Source organism: Camellia sinensis, chromosome 3, assembly GCF_055761805.1.
Source record: "Camellia sinensis isolate YWXY chromosome 3, ASM5576180v1, whole genome shotgun sequence".
NCBI lineage: Eukaryota > Viridiplantae > Streptophyta > Magnoliopsida > Ericales > Theaceae > Camellia > Camellia sinensis.
In genome coordinates, this window is record NC_138963.1 from 195,415,259 (window position 1) to 195,423,947 (window position 8,689).

Genomic DNA, 8,689 nt, shown 5'->3' on the forward strand with positions numbered 1-8,689 from the left:
TAATTGAAGATGAAAACTTAATGATGAGAAGATGCAAGTGCACCATCCTACATGTGCCAAGAGAAGCTAATCAAAATGCTGATGCATTGACCAATATTGGTGTAAACCAAAAAGAGCACATAATCTTTCTTGATGATCTACCTAGCAATGTAACATCTTTACTAGTAGCAGACATGATCTCTGCAAGTATGAGGAGGGACTAAGTATTTCCCATCTATGTTTTATAAGACTGAATTTTATCTTCCATCCTAATTTTCATTTGAATAAATAAAAAATGTTTATGTGTATAGATATGTAAAATAAAAAGTAATATTGGAGTACATAGATAAAAAAAAAAATTAGAAAAAATAAAGAACTTTTTATATTTTAGTTAATAAAAAATAAAGAGTATAGTTAGAATTACTTTAAGTTATTTGATAGGTCTATCTATCACATCATGATTATATGTCCGCTTTATAATAAGGGGTGCACAATTATTTTGTCTAAATTATAATTTTTTTTTAAAGTGGGAAAAAATAGTTATCTAACTTTATTATAAAGCGGTGCACAATTATTTTGTCTAAATTATAATTTTTTTTTAAGTGGGAAAAAATAGTTACCTACCTTTATTCAATTGAAATAGCATTCAACGAAAAATATAAAGATTTTACCTTCGAGATAATTTTTCCTAACTAACCATCTCAGTTTTTCTCTCAACACTCCCAAATTTAAATGGTTACTTAGAAATAAGGCTCCGTATATTTTCAGTGGTAGAATAGAGATAATTGATAGTAAGAGGATTAAGTAAAATTGTATTTGTTTTGATGGTAGTTGTAAGTATGGGAATTGTTACATTATTACCCTATAAAAGAAATATAAAATATTAAAACAAATAAAATTATGATTTTTACTTAACAAAAAATACTAAAACATTAAAAATTAATGTTAAAAAAAATTCCCAACATCTAAAAAACAAAAAAAACAAAAAAAACCTAATCCTATAAAACTAGTTTCCTAATATCACCTGTACCTCCTCCATCTTAATCCCAACATTAAGGCCCATCTTAATCCCATGGGATTATGAATCTCTTCTCCATCTCCCAAAACAAACACAACATATAGTGGGTCGCACATCCATCTTAATCCCAATCACATCCCTATTTCCCAAAATAAACGGGGCCTAAGGGTAAATTACACTTTGTCCCGTTAAAGTTTCACCCATTTCTCACTTCGGACATTTAAGTTTGATTATTCCCACTTTGGCCCTTTATATTTACAATCATCCCACTTTGGTCTTTCATGTTTGCAATCCTTCCCCATTTTGGCCATTTAACTTTGATTTTTCTCACTTTGACCCTTCATGTTTGTAATCCTTTCCACTTTGACCCTTTATATTTGCAATCCTTCCCATTTTACTCCTAAACTAACTTCCATTCAAAAAAGTAACTGAATTTGTCACATCACTAACACATCAGGTCCATATGTGATGTAAAAAATTTAATAAAGATGCAAAAAATAAAAAATAATAAACAAAAAAATTAGAATTTTTTCTTAGTCTTTAGTGAACTTTTTTTTCAAATTTATTCATAAGCATTATTACATTATAGATGCAAAAAAATAAAAACAAATTTAACTAAAAAAAGAAAAAAAAAGTTTACTAAAGACGGAAAAAATTATAGTAAATTTTTTATTTCAGAATTGACAATACAGGTATTTGAGTTAGTATATTTTCATTTTTTTCGTCTTTAGTAAACCTTTTTTTCTTTTTTTAGTTATTTTTTATTTTTTATTTTTTTAGCTTCATCTAATCTAGATGCATCTATAATGTAATAACATTTATGAATAAATTTGAAAAAAAAAAGTTCACTAAAGACTTAAAAAAAATTCTAATTTTTTTGTATTTTATTTTTTATTTTTTTGCATCTTTAGTGAATTTTTTACATCACACATAGAGCTGATGTGTTAATGATGTGGCAGATTCTGTTAGTTTTTTGAATGTGTCACAACCCAAACCCGCCCCTATAGGTTTAGTATCGTAACCGGTCAATAATCCTTGGACTACCGAAGGCCTCTGAACAGATTAACAAGATTAAGGGGCTAGCGGAAGCAAATACATAAATATAGTTGTCCAATGAGCTGTGCTGACTTATATGAACAGAATAGTTAAAACTTTATATAAGTATGCAATAGTTATTCATACATTATACCCACACACATTAAAGTATCTTAAGTCCAGCCAACATAATTAAATCAAGTCATATATATACACACAACCAACAGAACTTGAACACAGGACACTTCGGGATCCTCCACGTGAGGCACAATGGTTGGCTGACAACAGAACACAGGTCCAGACAAAAAGCCTTCAGGCTCGGGCTTCAGAATGCTCACTTATACATATATATACACACAATGAGCTAAAGCCCAATAAATAACATTAAGGTAAAGGGGTTAGTGAACGAATTCCGAACATATCATAAGTATAAAACAGATCATAACATAATCATTCTCGTATCAAAACAGAATAATGGTACATCCCATAGAACACATCACAGAACCTCTTTCGACTAGAGTAATCGGTTCCGGATACCTATTAAACACATATCACCACAATGAAGTGGCTAACGAGATCTCGTAATTACTTATATGTCATGGACCCGCATTTTCATGCCGTTCCCCATGACTTGGGACGATCTATGGATGCCATAATAGATTTTAAACATGGAATATTCGTTCACGAAAACAGATATCATTTCAAAAATCACAGCTTATCATATTTCATTTAGAACATAATTCATATAAACGTATCTTTACGATAACGTTACTCACAGTGGTTCCAGTAAGCGGTCAATCAATCCTCGAGCCTTGACCTACATTCACAAAATACATAACACAAGCATGTCTTATCATTACACATTTAAGTGGCCATTAAGGCTTAGCTTTCATTACAATATCTCATATTCTTTCTTATCACATTGCTTAAAACGCACTCTTATAAACTCTTAACTTAGTACACTCTTGTTCTTAGTGTGTTTCTAATCAATAACCTCATTACTATGGCTTAATTAAGGCTTAGGAATGCCTAAGATGCAATGAGGATGCCAAAACATGCCTTGGAACACTTAGGAAAAATTTCTGAAAATAAAGTCCACACTCGCTCGAGCGTAGCTTTTCTCGCTCGAGCGGACATGCAAAATGTGAATGGTTGCTCGAGCGCACATTCCTTCGCTCGAGCGATCTATAAAAGACATGAAACTTCTGGGAGCTTACAATTCACGCTCGAGCGGACTTTTGGTCGCTCGAGCGTAGTGTACGCACTTAGATTGGTCGCTCAAGCGTGAACTTCCACGCTCGAGTGTAGATACAAATTCTGAAATTTTCAGATTGCACCTTCAAGCTCAAAACTCGAATTCCAACACTCAAAACACATCTCTTGAGCCCTAAAACTTGAGATAACATAGTAAACTTGTAAAACATGAAGCATTACGGATTATTTCAGAAAATCATGGCCCAAGAATTTGTTAAAAACTCACAATTTCAATTAAAACATGATGAATGTTCATGAACACAACATGCATGGGTATTCTTGGTCTTGAGCTTCCCAAAACATGATCAAACACCACAAAACAACTTGAAACTTGATGATTTCCCCAAATGAAGATGAATTTCAAACATACAAGAGAGGATTCATGGGAATCATGCTCAATTTGTAAGAAAATGTACATGCATGCATGAATTGCCACTCAAATCTTCCTTCTAAGCTCAATACACACCCTTAAACACATAATATTCATGTTGATAACTTAGATTCATAATTTAGGGGTTGAATTCATACCTATAGTCTTGAATTAATCTAGCTCTAGCTTAGTTTTGATGAATCTAAGTCAAGGTCTTCAATTCTCCTTCAATTCCTTCATCTCTCTCTCTAGAATTGCACACACTCTCTCTCTAAAACAAAACCTCAGATTTTTGCACTAAGCGGAGCAAAGAATTGAGCTCAAACATGAGTTAAGGCTCACATATATCCTTATGGTGCTAAAACACATTAATTAGAATATTAGGCTAACCAAACATGACTTAATTAATCGTTCTGAATCAATTTTTTAAATAAAATTTGCCATATGGTTCTAAAACTTCCAAATAACATATCGGCGTAGTCAATTTCGATTTCGGATGCTGATAAGGCTTTCAATTTACATATTAAAGTGGAATTCCAAACAGATATTTCTATAAATAACAGATAGAAAGCCAAAATCATACAAAGTGCAGAATAAATACATAATTTATTTTAATCCTCTCATTAACATCATTAAATACGGATTAGTGGCTAATTACGGATAGGGGTTGTTACAGTCTCCCCACCTTAAAAAGTTTGGTCCTCCAAACTTAAGTTATCTTACATCAAAAAGAAATGATGACCATTCAAAATATAACTTTAACTCTACAAAACAGAAGCATAACTATATTCATAAACATGTTCATGCTCAGGGTTCATATCAAAACAAAGTCTTATACGCATTTAGATTTTAGTCCAGAACAGATTCAGATACATGTTCATGTTCCTATTCTTGTCCAGATCATACACAGATGTCACAATTCTTGCTTAAGCATACGTGGTGCCTTCATTAGCACTAACAGAGTAGATACAGAACAGATGCAGACATAGCAGATACAGAACAGATGCAGACACGTGATGGTTATGAATAACCAGTTCCATTAAGGAACCTCTGAATTCGGGAACAGAGAACAGATAAGCTGAGCCCCCCATGACGGGACCTCCGGTACGGGTAACAGAGTGCAGACAGATATAAGTTCCATAAAGGAACCTTCGATACTAGGTAACAGCCAACAGATATCATATAATACCAAGAGTCACACGAACACATATCAGAGATTGGACAATTATTCATTGCACAACATATAATATTTCAGAAAACATATCCCCTTTAGACACATAGAAAACAAATACAGTTGAACACAACTTTACTACGTTATTATTCACATTACTTATATCAAGTACTGATCGGGGTCATAGATTCACACTGTTTCCATTTTCATAAGTAATTTCCCCCGTTAAGTTACAGAGATTTGATTTATTCATTTCTGAGTCATTCATCCGGTCTTTGTTCAACTTGGTTTTCAATTCGGTAATCCATTACAGTTAGTCCAGGTCATCCAAAGTATAACAGAAATACAAGGCAATTTTGAACATTAATCCCATAGCAGCAAACGAAATTCCGAAGTAATCATTCATATACTATTCATCAGCCTCAGTTTCCACAGATTCAATCGTACTATGTGTCAATACAGAAGTAGTCCTACTGATTACATCTACCCACAGGTAGTCGGAGTTTATAATCAAACCAGTCTGTTGTCACAAATCCCATCAGTTTTGAAGTACAGTAACACCAAAGCAATCATTCTCTAGTCAAACAAGTTCATGGTCAAAACGGTAATACCGGGTAATTAATCACATGTCATATATACAGTATTCCCATATTCTCCAAGCATAAGTTACCAAATTCCATAATCTCATTCGCGTGTTTCCAATCGGTTATAGGCGTATGGTAAGAAATCATCTATAACCACGTAGTCTGCTGTCGATGGTTCACATTCTTCCTAAGTGTGCGAGATTGATTCAAGTTTTCATTCGGTTAATTCCCTTAGTAACACAGCCCTGTCATTCAATCATAAGCAATTCACAATCCCCCATAATGTAATCAGTCAGATAATAGCTCTCAACAAGGGTCTCCTCAGATCAAATCAATAAAAGTTCAACCAGGTCATATCAGATGAAAGTTCTATCCAGTCATATCAAATAAAAGTTCAAGGCATGAGTCATCAAACAGAAGTTCTCTCAAGTAAACAAAGGTCTCGTCAGGCCACGGTTCTATCATATTAGATCAGGTAAAGGTTCTAGCCTTAATATTTCCAAACGAGGTACATTAATTCTATAGTTCATACTTCATTCGCTTAGGTGCATAGTCAGTAATTCCACAATTAGTCTAAGTTCATCAATTCTCAAAGTCACATCAGAGTCATGTATCATAGTAGTTCATGTCAAAGTGTTCCAGGTCATATACAATGTGTTTCCTCCCAATAATTCTACAGGTAAATGCACAGGCATGCAGTTATTCACATCGAGAGGTAAGCATTACAGTCAATATAACAATTTCCCAAATGAGTTTTTCATGTAAGTATATGGTACGCAATAGCAGATTGTTATACAGAAGTTTCAAATTGGTCATACGGTCATTAGAGCATGGGCTCACTGGTCTAGTCAAACAATCTTGTCAATGTTCAACAATCACAGTCCACAGTTTAGAGGTTATCACATGGGGTCTTCACTTAGTCATACAATCCCAGAGTCATAGTCCCAATGGTCAAGTTATCAAAACAAATAACGTATCAATCATTCTGAGCAAAGGTACAGTCATATATGTGTATATCGAAAGTCTAATAACATCCACAAGCATAGGTATGCATATACATAAGTCCAAACATTCTCCATAGCATAGGTAGTTGTTAAACAAAAGGGTCTAAAACGTCACACATAGGTCACATCAGGCAGTAGGTCTCAAAGTGTACAAGCAAGGATATATGTATACGGACACGAGTCTAGAATCAATTATCGTTTAGGCATTCGTTCGCAAATTCATAAGCAAAGGTTCATTCCTCCAACCTAACATAAGTTCTCAATTTCAGAAGTTCCACACATGACTGTTCACGTATATAATTCGGGTTCATGGGTCTAATCGTTCAATGATGTCAGTCAATATATAACGGTTCAGTTCAAGTTACGGTCATACAGATTTTCTCAAATTATAGTTAATCATAATGTATTCCCATGTTCGATAGTTTTAGCATAGTTCAAAAGGTCGTACCTAACAGTTCACATTGAATTGTTGCACTACGGTACAAAGATCTAACCCAGCAAATTCTCATTGTTCATAAGTCCCAACAATTCCCAAAGCTCAGGTAATTCGTTATAGGGCTTCGGGCATCTCACATAAAATTAGCAAGTTTTCGAGGCAGTCAATAACTAAGGGTTCATAATTCTAATAATTCAATTGGTTCAATTAACATGTCCACAATCTATATCAAGTTAAGGAATGTACACTTCCACAAAAAATTCACATATAAACAATTGCACATAGTTAAGGTAATATTTGCGTCAGTTGTTTCAGTGTTCCGAGCATTTTTTAGAACTAGGGTGTAAACCCTTCTTTGCCTCTAGGTATTGTTCGGATGAGTTCGTGAGCAAGATTTAGCCAAGTGCCCTTTTTGACCACATCTAAAACAAGCTCCTGATAGGCGGCGACAAATGCCCCAATGTTGTTTCCCACATTCTTTACAACTAGGTATACCATTGTTCACATTGCTTCCCCGGCTTTCTTTGTTCACAGTTTTCGCCCTAGATTTTTCATTCGCAGAAGTTATCGAATTACTAGTCATTTCAACCTTCTGTTTCTTCTATTTCGCTCATTCTGATTCAGTTGATGATGTTGATTTTGATATTTTCAAGGCTGCTATGTTTGCCTCGGACATTAAGGCCCTATCAAGAACATCCGCGTATTTTGACAATTTTAAGACGCCAACTCGATCAAACACATTTAAGTCAAGCCCACCTTCAAATTTTCTAGCCTTTTTGTAGTCAGTGTCTATCATGTGGGGTGCATAACGGGCTAACTCAGTAAAGTTTGTTTCATATTCAGCCACAGTCATTTTGCCTTGTTTTAGTTATTCAAATTCGGATACCTTCCTATCTCGGATGCATTGGGGAAAATATTTTTCAAAGAAAATTTCTTTAAGTCTATCCCATGTCACACCCTCATTATCATTTCGTACTAACATCCACCATCTCCTAGCCTCCTCTTTGAGCGTGAATATTGCCAACAAAATTTTCTGTGCCTCAGTACACGGAAATACCTCAAATATTTTCTCAGTTTCTAAGACCCAAGCCTCAGCTTTCAACGGTTCAGTACCCCCTTGAAATTCTGGTGGTTTCATCTTATTGTATTTCTATGTCAGTATTACCATACCATAATTAGCTGGTTTAGGCACATGTATTTGCCCTTGTTGCTGTTGTTTCAGATTTTCGGTTAAGGCTTCAACCATTCTTTCTAGCCGGCTAATTCTAGCGTCAGAAGATTCAGATTCGTCTATATTCCTTGTCATTTCCATTGACTACACACAAACAAGGTGCTTATTAATATAAGGAAAGTTCTCACTGTTCTCACATTTCATTTCATATTAGACGTGTTTATACTTTCATTTCAATTCAGATACAGTCACATGATCCCTTACTTTCATACGTTCATGTTCACATAGATTCCATATTCGGTATTGAAATTAACATTACATGTTATTCCACTTAACTTCTTTGACCATGCACAAAGGTTTCATTTCGTTTCATTTCTAACAAGGACGTGGTCATCATAGCTCACATACTTACACATGATAATGCAATGTCCCTATTTCATTTCTAGGACATCCTATAGCTCATATGGACACGTGTGTGCAGTATAACTCGTGCTCTGATACCACTCTGTCACGACCCAAACCCGCCCCTATAGGTTTAGCATCGTAACCGACCATTAATCCTTAGACTACCAAAGGCCTCTGAACAGATTAACAAGATTAAGGGGCTAGCAGAAGCAAATACATAAATATAGTTGTCCAATGAACTGTGCTGACTTATATGAACAAA